The sequence below is a fragment of the Bidens hawaiensis genome, unplaced genomic scaffold (genome assembly GCF_021521415.1).
Source record: "Bidens hawaiensis isolate Kalapana, Puna unplaced genomic scaffold, B.hawaiensis_p1.1 tig00067262_1, whole genome shotgun sequence".
Classification (NCBI taxonomy): domain Eukaryota; kingdom Viridiplantae; phylum Streptophyta; class Magnoliopsida; order Asterales; family Asteraceae; genus Bidens; species Bidens hawaiensis.
Genome location: NW_027501921.1, coordinates 20,923 through 47,034, shown reverse-complemented (window position 1 = coordinate 47,034; position 26,112 = coordinate 20,923). Strand labels below are relative to the sequence as shown.

The 26,112-nt window shown below is 35.3% G+C and overlaps 1 pseudogene across 1 annotated transcript; it reads right to left on the bottom strand.

Annotated features, from left to right (window-relative positions):
* Nucleotides 1-3,310: 3,310 nt before the first annotated feature.
* LOC143604897 (molybdenum cofactor sulfurase-like) lies at nucleotides 3,311-24,434 on the bottom strand (annotated as a pseudogene). The gene is made up of 23 exons (XR_013148378.1): nucleotides 24,360-24,434; nucleotides 10,666-10,795; nucleotides 10,440-10,538; nucleotides 9,913-9,971; nucleotides 9,566-9,726; nucleotides 9,343-9,473; nucleotides 9,131-9,257; nucleotides 8,948-9,050; nucleotides 8,827-8,872; nucleotides 8,716-8,754; nucleotides 8,479-8,635; nucleotides 8,293-8,395; nucleotides 8,100-8,216; nucleotides 7,868-7,945; nucleotides 7,661-7,769; nucleotides 6,901-6,972; nucleotides 6,704-6,815; nucleotides 6,578-6,635; nucleotides 6,371-6,519; nucleotides 6,057-6,286; nucleotides 4,264-4,397; nucleotides 3,500-3,610; nucleotides 3,311-3,408 (listed from the first exon to the last, which is right to left on the bottom strand). The product of XR_013148378.1 is annotated as a molybdenum cofactor sulfurase-like (transcript).
* Nucleotides 24,435-26,112: the final 1,678 nt, after the last annotated feature.

The following is a 26,112-nucleotide window of genomic DNA, read 5'->3' as shown; positions in this document are numbered from 1 at the left end:
AGGACCGTCACTTGCACTTAGGATGGCTAAACTTTACCTATATCTGACCTGCGTGTAGGTTTTCCTCATCCTTTTGTTAGAAATTCTCTGTTTTGAATAAGTTAGCCGTTCGACGCGCAGTTGTCAATAGGTTCGGTTTCCTCTCATGATTTGTGCGGTTAGGACCGGCACTTTAATTTAGTTGACCAAAGTTTTCCTATGACTGACCTGCGTGAAGGTTTGCCATTTTTTGGGTTTATGCGGGTTTTGCCGCCTTCCCCACGCAACGACTTTCCACGTACTTATGCGGTGAAAACCGGCATATCCGTGCTGAATAAATTAACCGTTCGACGCGCGGTTGTTAATAGGTTAGTGTTCAGTTTCCTCTATCATGATTCATGCGGATAGACCGGCACTTTCATTTAGTGGGATGACTGAACTTTACCCTTCAACCGACCTGCGTGAAGGTTTGCCGTTTTTTGGGTTTATGCGGGTTTTGCCGCCTTCCCCACGCAACGACTTTCCACGTAATTATGCGGTGAAAACCGGCATATCCGTGTTGAAAGTTCATAAAAGTATAAATGTAAAATCATCAGCGTCGATGTTCTAAGGAGAATCATTTCCATTAGAAGTGGCTCTGGGCCTTTTCTTTACAAGGAATTGATCTACATGCAAACTGTGTAATTGAGCTCCCTTCCATGTTGTTGGGATGGGAGTGCCATCGAGCCGATATGCACCTGGTTCGGGATCTCGTTGTTTGCGCAGTATGTAGTCTCCACATTGAAGCTGCAATTTTATTCGTTTTCCCCAACTGGGGTTCTACACGCATCAGCCTGCTCAGCGTTCATTGTGCCACGAGGTGCGCGAGCGTCCCATCTCTGACAAATGCTTCGACCATGTCCTTTTCGTCTATGCATTCTTCAGTATTGTGGCCTTTTGTCCTGTGAAAGTCACAGTATTTGCTCCGATCAGCATTGTGACGATGTCGGATTATTGGAGCCTTTGGCCATAGGAGCTCCTCAGTGGCGAATATCTCGGTGACGCTTTTGGTGAGTGGCGTCCATCTGGAGTTCTTGTTTGACTGTACGTTATCCCTTCCGCCTAACCGATGTTGCAAGCCGGATGAGGTGTCAAAGTTTACCCTTGACTGCCAAATGCCTAGCTTCCGCTTTTTGTTTAGTCGGGCGGTAAGGACGTTGTCTTCTCTTGTCTTCTGGGTGTAGAGGTTTGTGCTCTGGGGGAGATCTCTACCCAGTTGCTTCTCCGTTTCCGCAAAGCGTTTAGCTGCTGTCATGATGGCATCCCATGTGGATGGCATGCCATCTTTACCCGTTAAGGTGCGGATGAGCTCTGGGTCGTTCGCGCCCTGGATGAAAGCAGCGCAAACAAGATCTTCGCTGATATTACCCAGACTAAGCTTCTTTGAGTTGAAGCGAGTGATGAAGTCTAGCAAAGATTCATCGTCCTCTCGAATGCATTTGAGGATTGTCCATTGCTCCTCGGTATACTTTCGTTGTTGGCTGAAGTGTTGGCTAAACTTCTGTTGGAAGTCTGCCCAGTCGTAGATGTGGTTGACCGGTAGACGATCGAACCACGCTCTAGCTGGCCCAACAAGCGTCATTTGGAACATGTAACACCACGTAGGTTCCGTCCAATTGCTGACGGTTGCCCCCGCTATGAATCTGTTCAAATGATCATCTGGGTCATATATACCATCATATGTGGCTATGTTGGACATTTGTTTGGCACTTTTTGGAGCAATTGCTTCCGCAATGTCCCTTGCAAATTTGGACGTTCCCGCATTTGCAACAGTTGGTCTAAATGTTTTGGAGAAGTCACGTGGGCTTCCACCTGTGTTTTTTGGTTTGAAGGCTTCTCCAAAACGCCTTCTCGGTTGGGAGTCCGTTTCCTTACGCTTTCCTTTTGCCCTATGGCGAGGGTTCGCGTCGGTGTCGGATTCCTCCGAGTCATCGTCCAAGTATTCTTCGAATTCGTCAGCCTGTTGGACGGAACGCAAGTGTTCGTCCAACTCAGCTTGGAATTCCTTCTGACGTGCCTCCGCCCATGCCTTAACTTCATCGAGTGTTTGGCGGGGGAGCCTTGTTCGTTTCTCTAACAGGGTATCGGTGAATCCCAGTGAGCGATTATTTACTGCACTTGCCCCCGCTTGGGTAACTGGGGTAGTGTTCGTAAAATTTACTTCACTTGCTCCGGCTTGGGTAACCGGGGTAGTGTTTGTAAAGACTGTGTAGCCGGTATTCCCCCCAGTAGCTGGGGTTGTGGTTACCGGAGTTTCTTTAACCATCTTTCCAGAAGTTTGAAAAAACTGAAAAGAAATGAAGTTCTAGCTTTTATGCACGGATGGCGCCAATGAAGAAACACTAACCGGACCCCGGGCAGATTACGGATAACCTGGGGGTTAGATAGATGTTTCCCACGAGGGGTTAGACCCGGCAAAGATGGTTCTTCTGATAACCTGCAAAACAGACCGTGAGCTCGTCACTGAGAACGGGGGTTCCTCCTTGTGACCACCCTCCGGCGTGAGAATCAGACTAGATTGCTCTTTAAATATAAATGTATATTAAGAGATTGCTAGAGCAGATATCAGGTACAATATGATGATAATGTGATAAGATGATCATACCATTTGGGGTATCTATAGCCGAAGGTAAGTTTCCAAGGAGGTGTGGCCGGCTGAATAGTATTCCTGTTCTACCAACTGTAGCCTACGCACGTGCCCTGCTGGTAGTTGGTGGGTAGGCAGCGGCTGACATTGACCAGGCCTGCTGTGTACTATTCATTTTCCACCAACTGCCGGCTATGCACGTGGTATGATAGGAGTTGGTGAGTAGGCAGCGGCTAATAGTGACATACAGTACAAGAGCATGCTGCTCGCCATACTGTTGTCAATAAGCTGTCGTATCTTTAGTCAGATCTTTTGCCCATACCTCGTCAGGTACAGTACAAAAGATCTTCCCGTATCGTACGGACTGGCTTTTGGGCGGGAGTATTCCCCCTCCCGCCTTTGTGCGGGATTGTTCCCGGCTTTGCTCGTTCCTTCAGGTGACACTGAGTGATTGAGAGCTAAGTGCCTTGTGCGTGTAGCCTTGCTGCGCGGGTGGCCTTCCCTGATGGCTTGTATCCGCAGCTGCGGGAACAGGCGGAGTACTTCACCATTGGGAGGCATTTCCTGCGGGAACAGCTTGCGTACTGCGCGTAAGGACGTCACGTCTCTGAGCATGGTTGGTCCTGCGGATCCAGTTGGTTTCTGCGCAGACGTCCCTCTTTAAGGTGAGTCTTGCGAGTCCAACTGGGCTCTGCTGGGACCTACCTCTTCACTTCCTGTCCCACATGAACCCAGGAAGATGTTTCCTCCGCGGTCTCATTCTCCCGCTCATATCGCAATAATATTCCAAATAGTATTTTTCCCTATACCAATAATAAAATTTGAATTTTTTAAACAAAACCAAAAAAAAGGAACTTGAATTTTTTAGACAATATAGCTGATTAAATAACTAACCTTTGCCCTCCTGTATGCTGCTAAAGTAGCTAGAGGCTCATTCGATTTTTGTACCTTGCCAGTTTGATAATTCAAATTGATCATCTGGCAACGATTGCAGCCGCCTAATGACTATAAATTCATACATATCAAGACTGCAGCTTTGGAAGTAGAGAATTAACAAAAACAAAAAAAAACAAAAAAACACTCTTTAGGAATATCTATCGACACTGTATAAATTTTTGGATCGGATCGACCGTTTTATATATTTATAAGCGAGTTGGGGACTTTGAGTTGCTCAAAGCAAAAAAATTGTCAACTAAAACCGATAGAAAATACAGGAAAAGCCCAATAACTATTCAAACCAAATCCAACAAAAAATATAGGAATATGGCACAACTATCTAAATCAAATCCAATAAAAAAACATAGGAAATATGCAGCTGTGTAAGGTTCGAACCCATGACCTCCCACTAACATAGATATGAATGAGTAACCACCAAGCCTAAGGAAATAAAATGACTTTGTTAATTTGTGGTATCTAGTTATTACTTTTATTTCAAATCTATATTGAGACAAATACGATCAAAATGATTTTCAAGGATTTATCTTGTTAAGTACCCTTTTCCTTTCATTTAATAATTAGTGTGTCAAATACACTTGTAGGCCTTTTAAGCTTTAGCTATTCTTTTTTTTTATCCATTTGCCACTTTATAGATATATAACATAACCCGAAAATCGACTCATTCGGGAAAAGATGACCCATTTGATAAAGATAGAACTAACCATGAAGTGATTTTTCCCAATCTTAAGACCACTCCAACTGTCTTCAGCGTAGGGCACACCACCAGATATCACAAGATTGGGTTGGCATCTCATTGCATCAACTTCCATAGGCGGTAATCCAACAAATCCTTCTTCTTTAACAACCGTTATTTAACAAACTCAGTTACAGTTTCAACTAGAGGTGGCAATCTTGACCCAAACCCATTCAAATGGGTCAATTTGGGTTGTTTTAAAATTTAAATGGGTTGATTTGGGTCATAGGTTTTAATTAAATGGGTCAAAATGGGTCAATTTGAAATTTCACATTTTTATTTTCGGGTCAAAATGGGTTGAAAATTTAACTGTATGGGTCGATGTGGGTTAGTGTCTTAAGGAAAAGTGGCATGTTCGGGTTGAAACGGGTTTTAGATTGGAACGATATCAGTTTAGGTTTCGGCTCGGTTCAGGTTTCGTGCCGACTCGAGTTTTCGCACTGGACGGGTCGATTTTGGTTTTTGTTTTGTTTTCGTCGACTTTTCTATTTCGGTTAATTTGTCGGTTTTTTTTTTGATAAACGAAGACAATGGCGAAAACATTTTAGTTTTTTTACTTTTTTCGTTTTTTTTTTTTATATTTTGAGTTATGATTTTTTTATTGTTTTTTTGAATTTTTTTTAGGGGTTTTGATCTTAACAAAAACCCTCAAAAAAATATTCCAAAAAAGTAATAAAAAAATCATAACTTAAAATATAAAACAAAAACAAAAAAAAAGTAAAAAAACTAAAACGTTTCATCCGTTGTCCTCGTTCAACAAAAAAAAAAAAAAAACCCGACAAATTAACCGAAACTGAAAAGTCTAACGAAAACGAAACAAATACGTGCTGAAACAAGCTGTTAAGTGCTGAAACGAACTGAAAACTCGCTTAAGCTAGTTGTTAAGTGCTGAAATGAACTGAAAGTCGCTTAAACGAGCCGTTAGGTGCTGAAACGAACTGAAAAATCGCTTAACCAAGCTGTTGAATGCTGAAACGAACTTAAAAATCACAGTTACGTGCTGAAACGAACTTAAAAATCACTTAAACGAGCAGTTACGTGCTGAAACGAACTGAAAAATCGTTTAAACGAGCTGTTACGTGCTGAAACGAACTGAAAAATCGCTTAAACGAGCTGTTACGTGCTGAAACGAACTGAAAAATCGCTTAAACGAGCTGTTACGTGCTGAAACGAACTTAAAAAACGCTTAAACGAGCTGTTACGTGCTGAAACGAACCGAAAAATAGCTTAAACGAGCTGTTACGTGCTGAAACGAACTTAAAAAACGGTTAAACGAGCTGTTAAGTGCTGAAACGAACTGAAAAATCGCTTAAACGAGCTGTTACGTGCTGAAACGAACTGAAAAATCGCTTAAACGAGCTGTTACGTGCTGAAACGAACTGAAAAATCGCTTAAACGAGCTGTTACGTGCTGAAACGAACTAGAAAATCACTTAAACGAGCTTTTCATATTAAAACGAGTTGTAACGTGTTGAAAAGGCGTTGATTCGTTGGTCCCAAAAAACGGACCCGAAACCCGTTTTGATCCGTTCCGGCCTTTACCCATTCTAACCCGAACCTGTTGACCCTAACCCGTTCCGACCCGAATCAAAACAACCCTTTTTTAAGTGACCCGTTTCGACCCTAACTCGTTTCGACCCTTACCCGTTCCGACCCATGACCCGTTTCAACCCAACCCAACCCAACCCAACCCAACCCATTTGCCACCTCTAGTTTCAACCATACATAAAAAGCATATCATTCTAATAACAATAAAGCTTACTTGAGTTTAATCTATGATTCAGGTCAGACACGCTTTTCTCAGATATCAATAAAAGCTGAGCTTCGTTTACAAAGTTTAATTTGGTCTTTATGTCTCTGCATATGCTCGGGTTTTGGCTTCTGTTCAAACGGGTACAAGTTTTGGTACTAGATCTTAATAAATAACAAGGTCGGCCAACCGCGTTACTAAACCAAGTGTCGATTTTGTTATCATAGGCCATAACTTCATATCTGTAAAGCAAAAAACAAACAATTTAAGAAAATTAAATATAAACTGGTAATTTATTAATATAATAGACGATATTATTTCCGAACCTTTGGGCATGTACATTGATTTCCTCTACAGAAGCAAACAAGTTTGATTTAAGTTTGATAAGTAACTTCTCTTTGCACCGAGGAGATTCAACATGAAGTATTCCTGACTTGATGTCAATATTTGTACCAATAAAGTTCATTTCAGGTACCTACAAAATATAAACAAGTTCAATACAAGGAACATAAATAAACAAATTCATTTCTGACCTTTTTCTGTGTAAGAACTTCACCATTTGTGCTTTTGAGAAGCCATCATATAACAATCCTGAATAGAAAATGTAGAAAAATTAGTAATGCAAGACGGATTAATCTAAACTGTATGCATCTTACAACTCTCTACCAGTGCTGCTTAGAGGCCAGCTGTCCACTTTGAATCCTGCACATGATTTTATTGGATAGACGACAATTGATATGAGATGATGTTCTGTTGTTGTCGTCATGTCACCTGCATTGTGATCATGTATATAAGTTATACATAATGCCTCAGCCACAAAAAAATTAAGATTAACTATAGAATGTTTAAGATAGACCTTTAGTGGCAGACTGGATAGATCTGGATCTTAATGTAGTAATAGGTAACGAGACGAAGGAACTTATAATGACTTTTAACCTAGCAGGTGAAATTGAAACAAGTAACCACAATAAAAGATGATTCGGTAATTAACCAATTTTATATCCTGCAAATCCAAGGTTGGTTTCTTTACATCTTTTGAAATCAATTAAGTTCGTATACAAAGAACAAACTTCCTATTTGACTGGATCATTGTTCATGTGAGATGTTTATTATTGTACATTTTGGTTATTTTTTAAGTTGAAGTATTTATATGAAATTACAGGGTAAACTATTCAACTCGGTTGAACTTTCCGGTACATCCCAATTCCCAATTCAACCGGTTGTACCATTTTTGAACCAAATCCGATACGAGTAAAATACCAGTTTTTAAACAGTGAGAAAATGGTTGAAATGCAATATTTATTCATCACTCCTGAAATTTAAAAAAATATGAACAGTGCAAGTCATGTGTAGGTGTACACGTCTAAAAGTTTTTAAAAAAATGAACAAATTAGTTTAATGGTATTTTTGTACATTACATACGCATCTGTATGTAAGAAGTAATATTTTTAAAAACTATGAACCATTGATAAAATAATAAAAAAATTTAGATTTGTATTCTTTTTGTTCTTGCAGTAACATAGTGTTCTGTAACAAACCTCACCCTATATATATGCAGAATGGATAAATCTACATTAAGAAACAATTAAAATCAGATGTATATTTGCATTAAAGACAACATATCCATGCATCTTCAAATGTAGACATATAACCAAACGATACTCTCACAGCTCCAGTTGGTTTTCCATGTAATATATCAAGGTCATCCCAGCAAACATGCCCCGCCTAACAAAACAATAAATAGACAACGGTTTGTTAACGATCCAAATTATTATAAACTCATATATGTTATTAGTATTTTTATTTTTAAATAATGTTCTTGCCTCAATGTTGGATAGAAGCTCTGCATGTGATAAACCAAGATACTTGGCACAAGCACCAGGATTGCAAAAGCATCCTGTCTATAGAATTTCAAATATAACTGTTAAATATTATAGAGCATAATGATTAATCTAGCGATATAGAATTTTTCCTTTTAGAAAAATTTAATAACCATAACAATATACAAACACTCATGTACATTTAAATAATAAATAACCAAGTCATAATAATTACCCGTAGCTGAATTCCAGACAAAGAAGCCAACTTTTCCACTTCACGCGGGCCAACCCAAGAACCATCAGCCCGTTTCAAATTAAAAGAAACCACAGGGCCAAGTCCGCTATGAACCGTCTAAAAAATAATAATAGATTATTATTTATTTGCATTCAACTAGATATTATTTATATTCATTTGTGATTTTACTTACCTTTTAATACTCCAGGCCATAAATTTTGCATACTCCCTGCCCATTTGCATGTTTTAATGCTAAAAGCATATTTCTTGTATATCTTGCAAGTGAGGATGTATGCCTTTAACATATAGACAAGTAATTAGTCAAACTAAATCATAACTACCTGCAGATATTACATTCATAACAATAAGAGTTGTGTACCTTGATATGGATAACATAGTCAACGTGTTAAGGATGTTAAATCCATGTTGAATGGATGCAATATTCAAGAACGATAGTGTTCCATCTTCGAACGATTCTTCAATACTTTCTCTTCTTTTCACAAAGTCAATGTCAGCAATTGATGCAGCCACTGTGCCTGAACATTTTTTTATTGTTAAACCGTAATTTATTTATGCAAAATGCGGACAAAATGAGTGTTTGGTTGCCAATACAAACCTCCACTAAAGTAGCTTTTCTTTAGTAACCTTGCCGCTTCTGTACAGAAATTATAAAAAAAATCAATTATATTATTGTCAAATGTGTAATTTATTTTCAGCATTTACTTACCATTTCGAACAATCAATGCTCCAAGTCCAGTTGGATATCCAAAAAGCTACAACCAAAAAAATAAATAAATATGCACGTCTCCACATTATCTCACTTTCAAACAAAAGGTTGAAAATCTTACCTTGTAAAATGACATAACAACAAAATCTGCCTTATCTTTGGATAAATTTGGAGGGTCCGTACCACATCCTTTTGCAGCATCAAGCAAAACCATCCAGTTTCCTCTGGTTACAAACAAAATCACATATACCGTTAACTATATTCAAAGAATATTTTTATATTACATGGAAGATAAATCTCATACTTGCAATGCTGAGAGCCTTCAAATAATTTCTCTGAATCATCCTTAATTATGTCTATTAAATCAAGATTAAACCTCACTCCTGAAAAATTACACTCTGAAGGGAAAGCAAATAAATTGTATATTTCACCTGCATACACAAAAAATAATAATAATAATAATAATTTTTTAATTTTTTATTTTGATGTAAATGAAGATAAACAAACAAGTGTTACCAGTAGGTTGTTTATCCAAACCCCTAGTTTCACTTCTCGTCTGAATAGGATGTTGTAAAACCTTTATAGATGACTCTGCAGCTTCCTTAAAGTCTATTGCTAACGCCGCAGCGCCTTTATTAAGAGCGTATCTTTACAAATTAAGGTCATTAACATATTCAAAAGATAATATCAGAAAGTTTATAAAACATAAACACAATATGATGTAATGATGACAGGATACTCTCTAATGCCAAGAACACTGTTGTGATTCTCAAGTGTATACATAAACGTGCTCTGATTACTCCAAGGAAAAGCCTCGCCAACAAGTTTAAGAGCTGCGGTTGCTCCAGAAGTGAATATGCATTTATATTCCTTTGGAGACGTGTTACACAGTTTCAGAACCTATAGATATAATAATACAAACATAATGTTGATAAAATAAAAACAAATGAGAACTCTTAAGAACAGTTAATATAACTCCTTAACTACCGATTAGCAGACCTCTTAAGGTAAACAAACTAGATATATGTGTGTGCGTAACTAGATATATGCATATGTGTACGCGCACGGGCGCAGATAACAAGTTACCTGATGGCGAGCATCTTCTACAATGTCCGAGGTGGCCAAGCTAGAACTGCTTTGACTATCTAATATTCGCAGATTAAGGTATCAACAGAATCTTTATGTTTCAAATAATAACATTAATCCAAGAGCTAATAAACAAATATAATGAATACCGTGCTTGCTTTGGTGGATTCGTAAAATACAACACTCAGATAATCTGAGAGTCTCGAAACACTTTCAGATCGAAATAATTCATGGTTTTCCCAAATTTCCAATCGGATAAAACTTAAAAACTTAACAAGAACTTCGTATGAATTTTGTGTGAATTTCGAGAGCCAGAAAAACGAGAGACATGGCCAAATGATCAAAAACGAGTGAAATCCCAATTGCTTCGAAGTTGCGCCTAATTTTTGTGAAAGAATTTCACATGAGACAAAGCCGAAATCATAATAAACTCAAACAAGCGTGCACCCCGCACCTCGTGGCTTGTTTGATGAATACTATGATTCACATTGGTCAACAAGTCAATCCAATTACCCTAAAAAGGATACGGGGATTTCCGTAAACCGTGGAGGTAAGATCTTTAAATATGGCTTCCATCTGTAACTCAGAATATAAAGTTGCACCAGCATGATCCAAATACACACTCCCTACATACAATACAAACACCTTAATTAACTAACTAAATAAATAATTTCAAATTATAAACTATTATACTCTGTAAACACATAATACATAGATCAATTAAATCTTAAAACACTTCATAAATGTCCGTACCGTCAAGTCTTTTGAACTCAGTAGCTCGAATATCATCAATGTTCTTGTGGGCATCTGGGTAACCGTAAGATTCACCGAATTCCTTCAGGAATTGGTGTTTGGCGGTGCACACCAGGTGTTCGATCTTTTGCTTCAAAGAACAAACTCAATTTGTGTACGACTATACGAGTGAAACTCAAAGGGACCCACTTGTAAAATAATCTAGAGATGCAGATGAACTCAACACCGACCCGACATGTGAACAATAACAAAATCGTTAACCGAATCAAAAGAAACCGATAAAACCGAACTGAATTAACCGAAAGTCTTTTATAGGTTATTTTTTGTATCATGTGTTACATGAATCATTCATATTTTCATATATTTTCTAGCTTTTAATTAAGTAGTTACTCGGAACCATATTTGTATCCTTTGTTAACCGAACCAAACAGAACCATTGATATTTTTATATATTTTTAGCTTTTATAACTTTATATTTTATGTTGTATACCAAAATTTTATGTATTTATACCTCTATTTCATATATTTATATCTCTATTTCACGCATTCATACTTTCATTTTATGTATTTCTACATTCATTTCGTATATTTATGCATTCATTACATTTATTTATAAAAAAAATATTTTAGCCTAAATTTGATTTTGGTTATTAAACTGAACCAAATAATCAAGATGAAAACAATGTAATGGATGCATGCATTACATCCATTACAGTGTTTTCGCTTTGGAGCTACTTTTGGAAGAAATCAAGGTGAATTTGTTTGGTTGGATTAAGTCTAGATCAGCACACAATGATTTGGATTGGCGAGTTTGAAGGGAATCGCCTCTTTTTTGTTTAATCACTTAGTTGGGTATGTGGTTTTATGCAGGCCCGGCCCATGGGCCAGCTAACTCAGGCTATTGCCTTGGGCCTCCAACTTTATTAGGCCTTCAAATATTTTTTAAGTATTTAAATATACATACAGAAACAAATATAAAAACCAATATATGGTATGTTATATAATGTAATTTCTTGTCCCAGCTGATAACCCATGCTTTCTTCCTCAACTATCCCCCATCTATGTTCGATCCTCCTTGGTTACATTTATCTAGTTGTAGTAGTTTTTTAAGATTACTTTTTATTCACCTTGTTTTAAGCTTTTCCCCCCAAGAATATGTATACCTTGTTTTAAGTTTTTCTTTCCCGAGAATATGTATACCTTGAATTTGCATTATACACAAATCACATTCATTTCTAAAGATCTTAAAATAAAAGTTTTAATTTTATAATTCATCTACAAATAAGTGTATGTTATATACGAACATGAAAATAGCTTGGTACATTCTTAAAATAAAAATTATATAATATCATCTCTTCATGACTCATTGTGGGGCCCAAGTTTACCTTTGCTTTAGGTCACCAAAATGGTTGGGCCGGCCCTGGTTTTATGGGTTTGTTTTTTTCATTTTGCTTTTGTAATTCCTAGTTCAGCTGTCATCCGGCTTTTAAACTGGAGGTTCATTGTTCGTTTTATATCTAAGTTGAATTGCCTTTCAAATAATAAAAAATACCGTTTGGTTAACTTGGTGTAGGCTAATAACTGAACCAAACCGAATCATACACACCCTACACAAAATTATAAGTTTAGATAAATAATCGAAGTTTTATATAATTTACTATAAAACGATTACAATAAAGTGGCAGGCAAACGGGCAACAAGCTGCGCCGCAAATCAAGTAATCATACATGATTGCGTGCAACATACATACTTATTTGTTCAAGCTATACCCAAAATGTTTTACTTAACCTCAATTTTTTTATCATTGATAAAACAATCTACTATACTAATTCACTTGTTTTCGTTGCTTATATTTTATACATTCTTGGATTGTAAATTTATATAAATAGTAAGGAAAGTATTTAAAAACCTTAAGAAATGTTTTTGATAAATTAACGGATATGCCTGATACACGATGAATGTTGAATCAAGTATGAGACACGATTTTATAATCGGATATTGAAAGTTAGTTAGGCTTAGGAGTTAGGACTTGGGACTTAGGGGGTGTTTGGGATTCCTTATTTTACCTCCTTATAACTTATTTAAGGCATAAGGTATAAGTTACAATGTTGTAACTTATACCTTATACACTTACAAAACCTAACTTTCCCAAACACCTTATAACTTATAACCCATAAATTATAAGGTATAAGGAGCAAAAATAAGGAATCCCAAACAGCCCCTAGGAGCACTGATAAGTAATTTGTCTTGTGGGCCACCGATATGGATATGATATTACCCAGCCCTTACATACTGGGCAACAAAAATGAATATGATTCAATGTCTGGGCCACTGATACAGTAGCTTAGGACCTTTTGTCTGGGCTTTAGTAATAACTATAACCGGGCTTTTTCATATATCCATTTATTACAATAGTTTTTGTCTTCCTGATTTGTTTGTCATGTAATCGTATTTCTAAATAACAATTTAATAATATATTATTGTTTTCACACACGTCTTTCATGGCTATGTTATTTATAACTAGCCAGGTGTCCGCGCAATGCAACGGTGGATGCCTAAACGCAACCGGTGTTAGTATATTTGTAAACTCGCAACGATATGTGTGTAACTCGACGGTGGTATGCATTTAACGTGGCATCGGACGCGTAGCCAGTGCTAGTAGGCACGCCACACAATGCCTAGACGCAAGTAAATCGATATGTATAAACATTTTCATCTGCGTAACTGATGCTTGGGTAATTGGTGGCGAGAATCAAGAAACAAATATGAAAATGTAAAGTAATTTTAAATAACGTAATTTTTAACCAATCCGTTTTGACGGACTTGTTCCAACCCAAAAATGATTTAACCCGAAACCCGTTTTGACATGGCCTCTTTCAATCTAAACCCATCCCGACAAGAACTAAATTAACCTTTTTTTTGTATTAAACTTGTTCCAACCATAACCCGTTCTGACACCATTAGCCGAACTTGTCCAACCCATTGCCGATAATAACTGGTATTCACGTAACATGTTAGTTTTTTTTAAATTAATAAACTGTAACAATATCATACTCGAATTAAAGAGAATAAAATGCTCTTTTTTATGGTGTATTTTTTTAGAAAAAATACTAACGTGTGAAAAAGTTATGGCCGTTAAAAAGTCATGGGGGTAGTTGGTTTATAAAGGGGGGAAATGTGTAACTATTTAATATATTAACTAAAATTGATTGAAGTTGAAGGATTATTAGTGTAAATTATTCTTGAATGAGAAAAGACTATATTACCCCCTTACATTTTTAAAATTCTATGCATTGTTACTTGTATAATATGCAACAAAAATGGTACCTCTTAAAATTTAAGAGGTCATCTATACTATATATAATACATCAAACAAGGGTAAATTAAGACACCCATTTTTAAGTAATTTACAACACTTAAAGCATGAGGTACATGTGTTAGTAAGGGTAAATATGTCTTTTAAACACAATTTATTCAACTTACAGGTTTGGTCCCTCATCTTTAACCATATTATGTTTTTAATTTAACTTGTAAACTAACTTCCCACCCATGATTTTTAAACGACTATAGCCTTTTCATACGCTAATATTTTTATAAACAAATTGCACCATAAAAACGAGCATTTTATTCTCTTTAATTTGGATATAATATTGTTGTAATTTTTTTTCATTTTAAATAAATTAATATGTTACGTATGGGTGTTCAGTGTCGGTTTTTATGGTTTTTAAGTTAAACTTGTGAGTCCAACCATTAATACTGATTTTTTGTCGTCCAAAACCAAACTCAACCATTGAAAGTTGAAACCGAATCGTTACTAACGGCCTAGTTCTGGTTTGGTTTCACAGTTTAAACTTTAATAATAAATTTGTTTAAAATAATTAATAATGTAAATGTACCGTCAATGTTAACTAAAAACCAACATAATCTGATACTTGAGATGATCATAAATAAAAAATGATAATTTTAGCCACATAAATGGTAAATATTAATGGAAGATTTAGGACGTGAAATAATAACAAATATTACAAAAGGAATCATGCTGCAATTAGGTTAATTTACAGTATTTTCTGGTTTCATATGGCCGGTTGCCGATATAAACCGCGAATCAACCGTTCACTACATTTTGAAAATTTTGAAACTGACCAACAAACCGAAAGTAAAAAAGAAAAAGAAAAAAGAAGTCAAACCAATGACCGGTTTAAACGATTTCAAGGTTTTAATCGAACCATAAACACTTATATTTGTACGTGATTAACAGGTTCAAACACCCGCTGCATCGCGCGCGCACCCATCTAGTAGTATAGATATAGATATAGATATTTCTTTACTTAATATAAAATTACCTCACATAACCATCAACAATAATAAAATACTTTCAAATAATCCGCTTAGCGTTTGTAACTAGTGACGGAATTAGAAAATTTGAATAGCAAGACACAAGTCACTAAAGATGACAACGTGAGCGAGTTAAATTACTCGTTAACGTGAGTCAAATGAATCTCCATTCATCATAATCATATCGGACCAGGAAGTCTACACAGATTGTGTCTTGAACCACCTGCACTTGCGTTGGCTAGTTATGACGTCAAGGGATTAAACTGACAAACTAGATTTGTGGTTGAATCCGGTTTTAATTTTTATTTTCTTTCAAAATGTCACTTACTGATCTGTATTAGACTTATATATTCTTTATTTTAGTATACATATTTCGTTAACATCACAAATCCAAAAATAATAATAATAATAATAAAATAATTTTGTATTTTGTTTTAAATTTGTTTATATATAATATATAACTATTTTACAATTATCTATAACATACGGTTTTAAAACCAGTACGGAAATCTTTGGGATAAGTGTAGGCCCATGTTTGTGACATTTTATCGAATAATCATTATAGATTCCGAAATACAAGATGTGCCAAATATAAACAATCAAAAAACACATGTATCTAAGTTTTGGTCGTGATTCATGAACCATTTCCTTCTAAGCACAAATTTTTGGAAATTAAATAATAGTTGTGATGTTGCTTCCACCAATGAATATAGTTTTCCAACTACTGCCGCCACCCAATCAACTTTGCAACCAAAAACATAATCTATTTTTAAAATTAAAATATATCAGAAAAGTTTAAAATAAAATAAATAAATAAAAGAAAAAGATAAAAAGAATTCCCGACGGTCGTTAAAAGGTACACGTCGTGAACTTGAAAGACGTAACTACGACATCAATTTTAATCATATCAATTATCCAAAGATCTTAACGAATCATCCTGATGTATACACCCTCGGCGGTGGCTTATACACTTTTCACATATTGCTTTTTATATTTATATATAAAACCAATACTTTTATTAATTAACTTCAAAAATATGAAAGTTGCGTAAAGCCGTAAAGGCGTAGCGTATTTCTAACTACATCGATGTAGATACGTAGGTACACACGGTATCTATATTGTTGGTTCAGTTTATAGACTTATACCAATTACTGATTGTTAGTTTTACCCGACGTCTAGTAGAGATGGGTGTAAACTCTCGTCTTTCGACTATCATTTCTCTCCTAGGGGAGATTTCTAACCCCTCCATATATACTTTTTAAAGTTTGTATTTAGTATTATAGAAGTATACAAGACTTTTCTTGTATACGGGTACTAATTTGATAATTTAACACTGAGTTATTTTACATTACCTTTTTGGTTCTCGAAACTCGAATACTATCATAACAAAACTACAAAATAGACGGTGTCACTCATTGTTTTCGGAGTAAAATGAATGGTTGCAAAAGACAACTGCAATTTATTAATCAGCAATTCATCACGTCTGATCCTTAATCTTAATGTTCAAACAATATACCGTGCTTCATTCAAAAATGGATTATCAAGATAGCGTCTACTAACAACAAAAATGGATTATCAAGATAGTGTCTAGTAACAACAAAATGGCAATAATGTGAAGTGTTTAAAATCGCTAGATTAGTGTTGGTACTTGGTGAAAATTTGAAAATGTTGTCCAATTGGCATGCTGTTGAGTTACTTTCATTGAGGGTCATTTTTAGCCTGTTAAAACCAATACGTGTGGGGTGTTTGTGAAGCCGCTACACTTTATATGGGGATTATTTTCTCTAGAAGTAGCATTCATTTTAAGTTAGTAATAACTTGTGGGGCTGACTTTTTTCTTTTAATCTCAAATGTGGTAGTAGCATGTAGTATTGGTGAATAAATATTTTTATTATAGGTGTGTAAGTGATGATTGAATGGAAGAAAGAGTCTTAGTCGAAAACTTTTAATTCTATAATCTATATAGTATTGGCAAATAAGGATTTAGGTGCGTTAGGTTTTTACTTTTTACGTAAAAGTTTGTGATAATATGGAAAATGTAAAACTATTTGTGAGATGAATTCATTGCTTAGGAATTGGGATAATTGTGTAGCCTTTTCAGTTATTGTAGATGTTTGACATAACTTATATTTTTTGTGGTGTCTAAGGTTGTGCGTTTTGGTTTAACTAACAAAGCCTAGTTAAAGTGTCACGCGTCATTGTCACGTACATAGTAGGGTGGTGCCCCGGGCTTTGACGCCTGGCTTGTTTTCCTCGGCGTGGTGTCACACACGTCATAATACCCATGTGACATGGATGATGCCTTTCTAGTGACGCCACAACAGTCTAATAGTCTTAACGCTATAAGTCCAATATACCAATGGTATTCTTGAAATGTTAAAGTAGAAAAGTGGCACACATAGTATGCTAAGTAACGAACTGAACCGATGTCGACCGAGATCTGATTACGTCCCCGCCCCATCTCACAAATTAGTTGTCACTAGTCATCTATCTGTTAAAAGATTTTTAGTAATGACATTCGATAAAAGTAAATTCATTAAACAAACAATTATCTACTTTTTACATTAGTTGTGAATAAGGAGTTATATATACTTATATGAATAACGTAAGTGCCATCTTAACAAAGGAGCTTTCACATTTTACGATAAAAACATAAGCTATGGCGGGTGAAATGTAAAATGTGACGATGATGTGAGGTGAAGATAGACGAGTGCTTATATACTTAACCATATACATCATTATGTTTTACTCGTGTCATATAAACACGCATAGTAAGTTATAATACATGTAGTATATGATATATTAGTTAGTTAATTATGGATGTAGTATGGGTAACTACCCTGAATACAAACACATTTTCTTGTAAAACTCACACTTTCTTGCAAAACTCACGTACTTAACAAATTTTCAGACAATAAAATCATCAATATGATAAATTTGAACGGAACAGAAAATTTTATTTTAAACAACATGAATTTCAAATTATTTTAAAAAACAGTTAGGATATAAAAAATATAACTCATGTAAACATGAGCAAAAGTATCGGTTTCAAGTTGTTTTATAAATGAATTTTACAATTTTGTTAGAATTCGACGTGTCGAGAAATTTTAATGTATGAGAAATTGTTTAGAGGCTTTTATGAGTAGATTATTGAGAGGCTTTTAATTATGATATTTATGAAGTATTAATTATTTAATGCAAAACTTAATGTAAGTCTTTGTGGGAAAAAAATATAATATAATACAAAAATAAATTAAGCTCAGCCTCATTTTAAACAAATTGATAATAATAATAATAATAATAATAATAATAATAATAGTACATAATTTACTAGCTAGGTTGAAACTTAAAAGAGAGTTCATATTTTAGTCAAGTTTATAACCGTTTAAACAATTGAACACGATTTTAATGATTATGTTTCCACTTTGGTAGTTTGATGAGTTTGTGACTAAAATAGATGTTAATCATATTCGGATATAAATGGATTAAAATTTCTGTTCTCTTGTTTGCCATTGATCACCACCATTAGCAAATTACTAATTGGCCCATGCTAAGCATGGAAAACGACATGGCATGATGATTGCAATTTGCAAGCGTAATTCTCAATACCAAGAATGTTGCGAATTTATTTAATAATACCTAGGAATGTTAATGACTAACCTTGGACGTAAAACATGTGTGTGTGTGGGGTGGGGTGGGGTGGGTAGGGGGGGGGAGGTTGCAAATAGCTTTGTCTCTTATGTTATAGTCGAATTCGTATCAATACCCATCGGTAAAAAGGTCATTGCATGTGTAAAAACCCTCATTTCTACATGTACTCTTCTCGTTCCATCTTAGCAGACGGTGTTTATAACATCAGTTCCTATTCTGAAACGGAAGCTCATATATTTATTTAGGTTATATGTGTGGAAACTTTTTAGAGAGTCATCCATCTTGAAATTATCTTCACTTGTATACCCGTAAGTGTAGAGTTCTCACCTCATGCCTCATGTGTCATGTATACTTGAACTTAGGGATCTGATGTAAGACCAATAGTTGGTACTTGTTAATATCAGTTATTACGTAGCGGGAAACATTTGATTATTTTAAAACATTAATAAATATTGATTAAGAAACTACCTTAATTTAGTAATGATGCCACTCCTTTCAGTCAGCCTAGACTGTCGTTATTATTACTACTACTAAAATATCATTACTTATAACATAAAATATACTGAGTTAGATGGATTAAAATGGTAAAAATTGGAAACCTCAAAATCTGTAGCGACACGCGGGGACACAAGTAGCAATTTCAGATAAACACGGACAGAAACCGTAATATCATCCCAAATAAACTCTGAACTATACATTTCTAGTTTACTATGAAGTGGCTTTTCCTTTTATCAAATATAGCATACATAAAAGTTGACTTATAATAGTGTATTAGCAAGGAACATTGCAAGTTAGTGGATTTGCTTTGAAAAAAAAATGCATGATGGATTATAACTGAAACTGGTTAAGTCAACCCAGGTGGTTAACCCATCAAGCATATTAAGAAGAAAAGTGGACATCCCCACCCCACCCCACCCCACCCCACCCCACCTCCCAAAACCTTTTCAGCACCACATCCTAATTATAAACAGATTAGTCATTGCCTATTATTTTGACTACCCACTCTTACTTAACTCGCAAGTTCTAAATCAATTCATATTTTACTCCAACAAAGTTCACACCACTATTGAATAAAGAAACAAAAGAATATACTTGTAAAAGTTTTGAGATTAAAGCTCCAGGAAATCAGACTAAAAAAGCACCAAAATACACTTAAAAACTGATGTGAAGAAAGAAGTTATAAATAAAGATCGCCGGCCACACGGCATTGAACTCCCTTGAGAGTTTTTCATGGGCTTGCTCAATAAAATAAATAAATAAAGATCGTTAATCGGTCTTTGTAAAGTAGAGAAAATCGACTGAAATTGATGAGTTCAAACACATCAAATACATTCTTTGGAATATCTTTGCCTATAGTACTATTTAAACGACAACCTGTGCTATATCATAAATTAGATAACTTTCAGCGACAGATTTAAAACTCATAACCTAGGATTAATATAACGTTTGACCAAATTGGAAATATGCAATATGGAACATATAAACAAAAGATTAGGGTTCAAGAGTTTCTTTTTCTTATTTCAAAATAATGAAATGGTCATAATATATAAGCAACTTATCACACGTTGTGTATTTTCTTCATGAAAATAAATTTCTTGTTCTGTTTTTAATTTCCACTTGCCTTAAAATATATACTTAGTTCTAGGTTAGAGTTAAAACTTTAGGACGTACGTTTTATTAATATTTGTACGGTCGTGTCTGAAGCAAAATGTCACAAAATAGTAATCAGGTTTCAAAATTGATTCAACTAGGTCACTCATATAGCTTTTGCCCAAATTGGGTGACGAACACTTCAAATCGAGTCTCATTGGATTTTTTATACATCAAGAAAGCAATAGAGAAGACGCGAGGGTCGGGATTTGAAATATATTTTATTATATTTAAAAATTAGAAAATAATGATTATTATATTAATAATAAAAATAAAAACTCGTGTCACCACTCCACATCAACATTAAAAAATACAAACAAAGAAAGAAGATAGATAGATTTCCTTATTGAGGAAAAAAAGCTAAAAAACATGTAATAACCCATAATCTAAATAAAGTATGAAAGTTGAGTGATTTAATTGAAACACTTTTTAAATTTGAGCGACTTAATTGGAATACTATTAAAACTTAGTTACTATTCTACAAAGTTGTATTGGTTTGTTACAAACAAATCTGATCTATACTCTAAATAATTGCATACAAAAAAAATCATAGGTGTCGCTCTATGGTCACTAGGGATGAGCGTTTTGTCTCAAATATTCGTACTCGTACCTGTACCCGTACACATACATGTACCCGTACCGATTTAGCTTATTCGGTACGGGTATTGGTACTCATTTTTGTTGAATTTTGGTACATGTACAATCGGGTATAGGTACGAGTACATTTGGTATTTTGTACCAGTTTGGAGTATATAAAGGTTTAATTGTGATTCTTCATATTTTATATATAAAAATAAATTATCCAACCATGTTATTATTGAACAAGTACAAATGTTTCTTCAAAATTTAAATAATATAACATCCAAGACTCGAACCAACAAACAAATCACTTAAAGTCGGCGACTGAATTAGGGTTCTTCAATACTTTCTTATCATTAAATCGACATCCAATTTGGTACCCGTCACGTACCTGTGAAACTACTGATACCCGGACTAATTCGGGTTGTTTGTTACTCGTACCGTCATTGTTTTCAAGATCGTCGAAGATTTGGATATAAAAGGCAAAGTGGTACAAAAACGGGTAGTGTACCGAACGTACCAATACCCGTACTCGTACCATATCGAAAAATTTGGTATGAGTATTGGTACGTGTTTTTATTGCTTTTTGGTACGAGTACAATCAGATACTGGTACGGGTACGAATACATATACTGTCCCACGCTCATCCCTAATGGTCACTCCAATCGTGCCGCTACCAGAGTACCTCTTTCTAAATGGCAAAATTCTATGCGTTTGACCCGTTTAAGTTTAAAAATAAGCGGGTCCCGAGTCTCATCAAATCTGGATAATCCTTAAATGAGTTATAACATCTCATTTATTTGTAAAACTCTTTCAACATCTAACAATAATTTTTGCCAATCATGGGTCTCACCAAACCTAGATAGCATTAAACGGGTTATAACATCTCATTTAAGTTAAAAAAAAATAAGCTGATCATGGGTCTCACCAAACCCGGATATCCCTTAAACAAGCTTCTTATTTATTTGTTAAACCTTTTCAACATCAAACAATTATTTTTCTCGGGTCATGGGTGTTATCAAACCCAGATAACCCTTAAACGGGTTATAACATCTCATTTATTTGTGAAACTCTTTCATCATCAAACCCTAAGTATATTATTAACTTCATTACAAAAATTATAAATATTAATATTATAAACGAATAATGTAAAACAACTAACGAATACAGGGAATAAAAACTAGTTTATGTATACACACAATAATAACATCACTACCATTTTAAATGTAAAACTGAAAAAAACCAAAAAAAGGGACGCATAATGATTTTACTGAGAAAAGAAAATGGTAAATGTTCCAAATTGAGTTGACAAAGTTGTACCAACGGGGGGCTCCATGCCTGAATGTCATCTTTTCACGTTCGATAATTTCTTACTTACTAATTTTGATTTATGAAAACATAAATAATGACATAACTAATTACGTAAGAAAGAATATTCCCACAAACAAAAACTAAAAATAAAAAAGTATACTATTTGTGTCGAGTTTTGAGAAGAGGTTTTCTCCGGATGATTCAATCACAATCATGCTAGCGTCCTTAAACAATAACTTTAATTAAATCTAGATTTACCATAATCTTATCATTTAATGAGATATCTTCTCCAATTTTAACACATCAAAATTAGCTATAAATAACATCCGCGGGTCACCCAGGTTACTCATGAGAGTCACCCACGGGCCATTTTATAATACCCGCGGATCATCCATATTATCCGCGAGAACTACATATCAAAGACGGAAGTTCAAAATACCCCTCCAGAGAATCCGCAGATGCGGAAGCTTTCCTCATATGGAAGGATAAACCGATAACTTCACTTGTATAAAAGAAAGACAGTTACAACTAACTTATTGTAGAAGATTAGTGGAAATATTCCCTGATAGCGACATTTACCTCCATATGGAGAACACATGATAACATAGCCAATCAGGAGAAGCTAGCTGGACATTCTATTACGCCCATGCACATGGCTAGCTGTCAAAAGCAGCCACGTGTCCATTCAGGTAGAAGGAAGCATCTTTCAGATAGTGACAACTCCACCAATCATATTCACACTTTCCATATTACATCAATCACTTTGTACTTTCTCTCTCGATAAGAATGATACTTATTTTCACGCCAGATGATGGTTACGGGAAGACCCCATCTCGTCCTTCCAATAAAGAGCTCACAGTGGTTTTATTTTGAAGGTTGTTCACCTGGATCTAGTTTGGTTCTCAACTCATTTTGACCTAGTTTCATTTGTCAGCCCTTAACCGGGGAAATCTAGATCCGACCATTACTGGTTCGGATATGTGTTTCTTCAAGTTTAGTTCTTACAAATACCAAATAACTGAAAAATTTTACTATTAAAAAAACAACCCATCTAAATTTCTCTCTAAAGTGGATGTAGATGTAGCTCATCACATCAACCTTTTTGTTTTAAATGATATTAATTTGGTGGCAACCATGTATCTATCAAGGGTCATAACATTTACTAACCTTTTTTTTACATAAGTTTGATCCTTAAATAGTGGTTTTCTCTCTCTTTTAATGGTATACACTTGTTGGATTTGAACATAGGACCAATGTTGCAAAACTCGGCCTAGGTGGCAGTTAATTTGACCACAAGTGCCTCGATTGGATAATCGGAGGCTCTAGACGTTAATTGATAACAATCGGATAAAACCGGTCTAAATTTCCCAGCTCGGTGACGGTCAAAATCGGTCCTTGTAGGATAAATTCGGTCTAAATCGCCTAACTCGGCGTCGGTCGAAATAGGTCCTTATCAGTTAAAATCAGTCATAGTCAGATAAAATCGGTCCAAACGTCCAACTCAGCCCAAATCGTCCAACTTGGCCAAATATGATAGAAGTTTTTTTAGTGAAATCCAGTCCAACGGATAAGCCAAATACACTTTTTGACCTAGATGACTAGACTAAAAGCTTTTAAGTGCTTGATGTGTTATGTTAAATGTTTGAATTTTGAACTATATTCAAACATGATATTTCTAATATCACGAAAATTTCGAGTTAATAATATTAAGTTTTCCAAAGATAAGGGATCAATTCTGCCAATTTCCAAACCCCAAGGGTTAAAATGAAAATTCTGATTCTTTGGCCTATCGCGATACGCGACGGCCTTAGAATCAAGGTCATCGCGTATCGCGATGACTCATCTGACAAATTGTGACACGTGTGCCACGTGGCAACCGGTGGCATTATGTGTTGCCACGTGTCACCAAGTGGCAGACGGATTGCCACGTGTCGCAATGTGTCGTCACGTGGCAGGTCTACGTGGTGATTCAGCTGGCCTACGTCGCGATACGCGACGGGCTAGCCAAGGAAGCCATCGCGTATCGTGATGGGCTTCTAGAAATTGCCTATAAATAGCGGCTAAGGGGGTGAACCATTCCACATCCCAAACTAGCTCTCCTCTCACTAAAACATCTCTCTAGACTTGTATATCATACCTCGAAGTTCGTGCCAAACCTCGATCGTTACCTCATTTTCCGTGCCCTCATTCCTTAATATTCGTGCCACATTCCAACGACGTTCCAACAACAAAGGTGGTTCCATCTCGACGTCCCGACGATTGCTTCGTAAAGCGTGCCGACGTGAGAAGGAGTGATGGTATCTCGATAAGCGTGCCGAAGGAAGGAGTGTTGAAAAAGAGAAAGAGACATCGAAGTGCTGCTCGATTGTCTAGGAATCAAAGAAAGGTAGGCATAATGCCTGAATAAAATATTAATAAAATATTATAAAAAGGCTTAATACCCTAAGTCGATGTTATACTCGATACCTCGATAAAATAAAAGAATATATAACAAAGAAAAGAAAGAAAAGAAAGTAATATAAGTATTCATATATATATATGATTATATATGATTGTATATGATTCTTTGTTATAAATATTATTTAAGTAATAATGAAGTATTCTTAAATAATAAAGAAAAGAAAGAAATACGTTTCCTAGAGAAAAAAAAACTTAGGGTTTTATATAAATAAACTAAAGGTTTATAATATTACGTTTTAACTAAAAGTTTTAAAGTAAAAGAAATTTTGAACTAAAGGTTCATCGAGGTAAAGATTATAAAATAAGACTAAAGGTGTTAAGCCGGATTTTATATCCGATTAACAAAAGGTTATACTCGTACTATAGGTGCGAGATAGCAAGGGAAAGACCCTTGAACGGTGTTTGAAGCCGATCCAAATTGAAAAGATGAATACGCCCCAAACTTTTAAGCTTGTTTTTAAACGAGTCAAACATGTTATGTGAAAAGGGTTACATGAGACTACGTGTCTCTAAAACATTTATAAACAAGAGTAAAAGCATATCCCTCAGGCTGTCTTGTACGTTTGTCTGGATCCTTACATATGTGATAATACATGGTGTGCGCATCGCACCACACCTGGTCGTAGTACGCTTTCCTGCGGGGAGCACGACCTTGTGTATACGAACGGTACTTAACTAATTTGAACGCTGCGGTGTTTGCTGGGGTACTTAGGTAGAGACTTGAGTTTGTAAATTGTATTATAACTTTATTATTCCTAAGCCAAGATGGGCTGAGGCTTGCGTAACCCTCGAGGGGTAATAAAGTAAAAGAAAATATTTTAGCGTCAACATATTCACCAGCATTCGTTGTTGACGTATTTTATAATATTTTGCAGGTAATCAGGATTAAGGCTTGAAGAACGAAGTGCTCAAAGAATCCGATGGCTCGGATGTTTTGTTAAACTTAATTATTAATTAAATAGTGGTTTTATAAAACTATAAATAAGTAAACTTATATGAGACATTCGTCTCATCTTTTGTGATGCAAATATTTATAACTTTAATCCATATGTTTTATAAAGTCTTCCGCATTAACCCGCAACTCTGATTTATTTACAATTATGGTACCAACTGTTGGTCGCACTCCTAGGCCTAAGATGGGGGTGTGACAGGTTGGTATTTGAGTTATCGATCTTAGCGAATTAGGTATTACAAGATAATACCTTAGATTCGATCCAAGCATAGGAAAAATATTTTCTATTACTTGTTTACTTGAATAGGGATAAGATAGGTTGGTAACCTTTTCTTTCCCTCCTCATTCTAAATCACCAACTTAGATGTCTTTCAAATAATTAATGGAGAGTTATGACCGTGAAGCAAAAAGAGACGGAATCTACTACTCATTTCCAAAAGACAACATGAGTGAGGACTATTATGAGGCATTCTTCAATCTCGACGTAGAACACGATCTAATCTAACCAT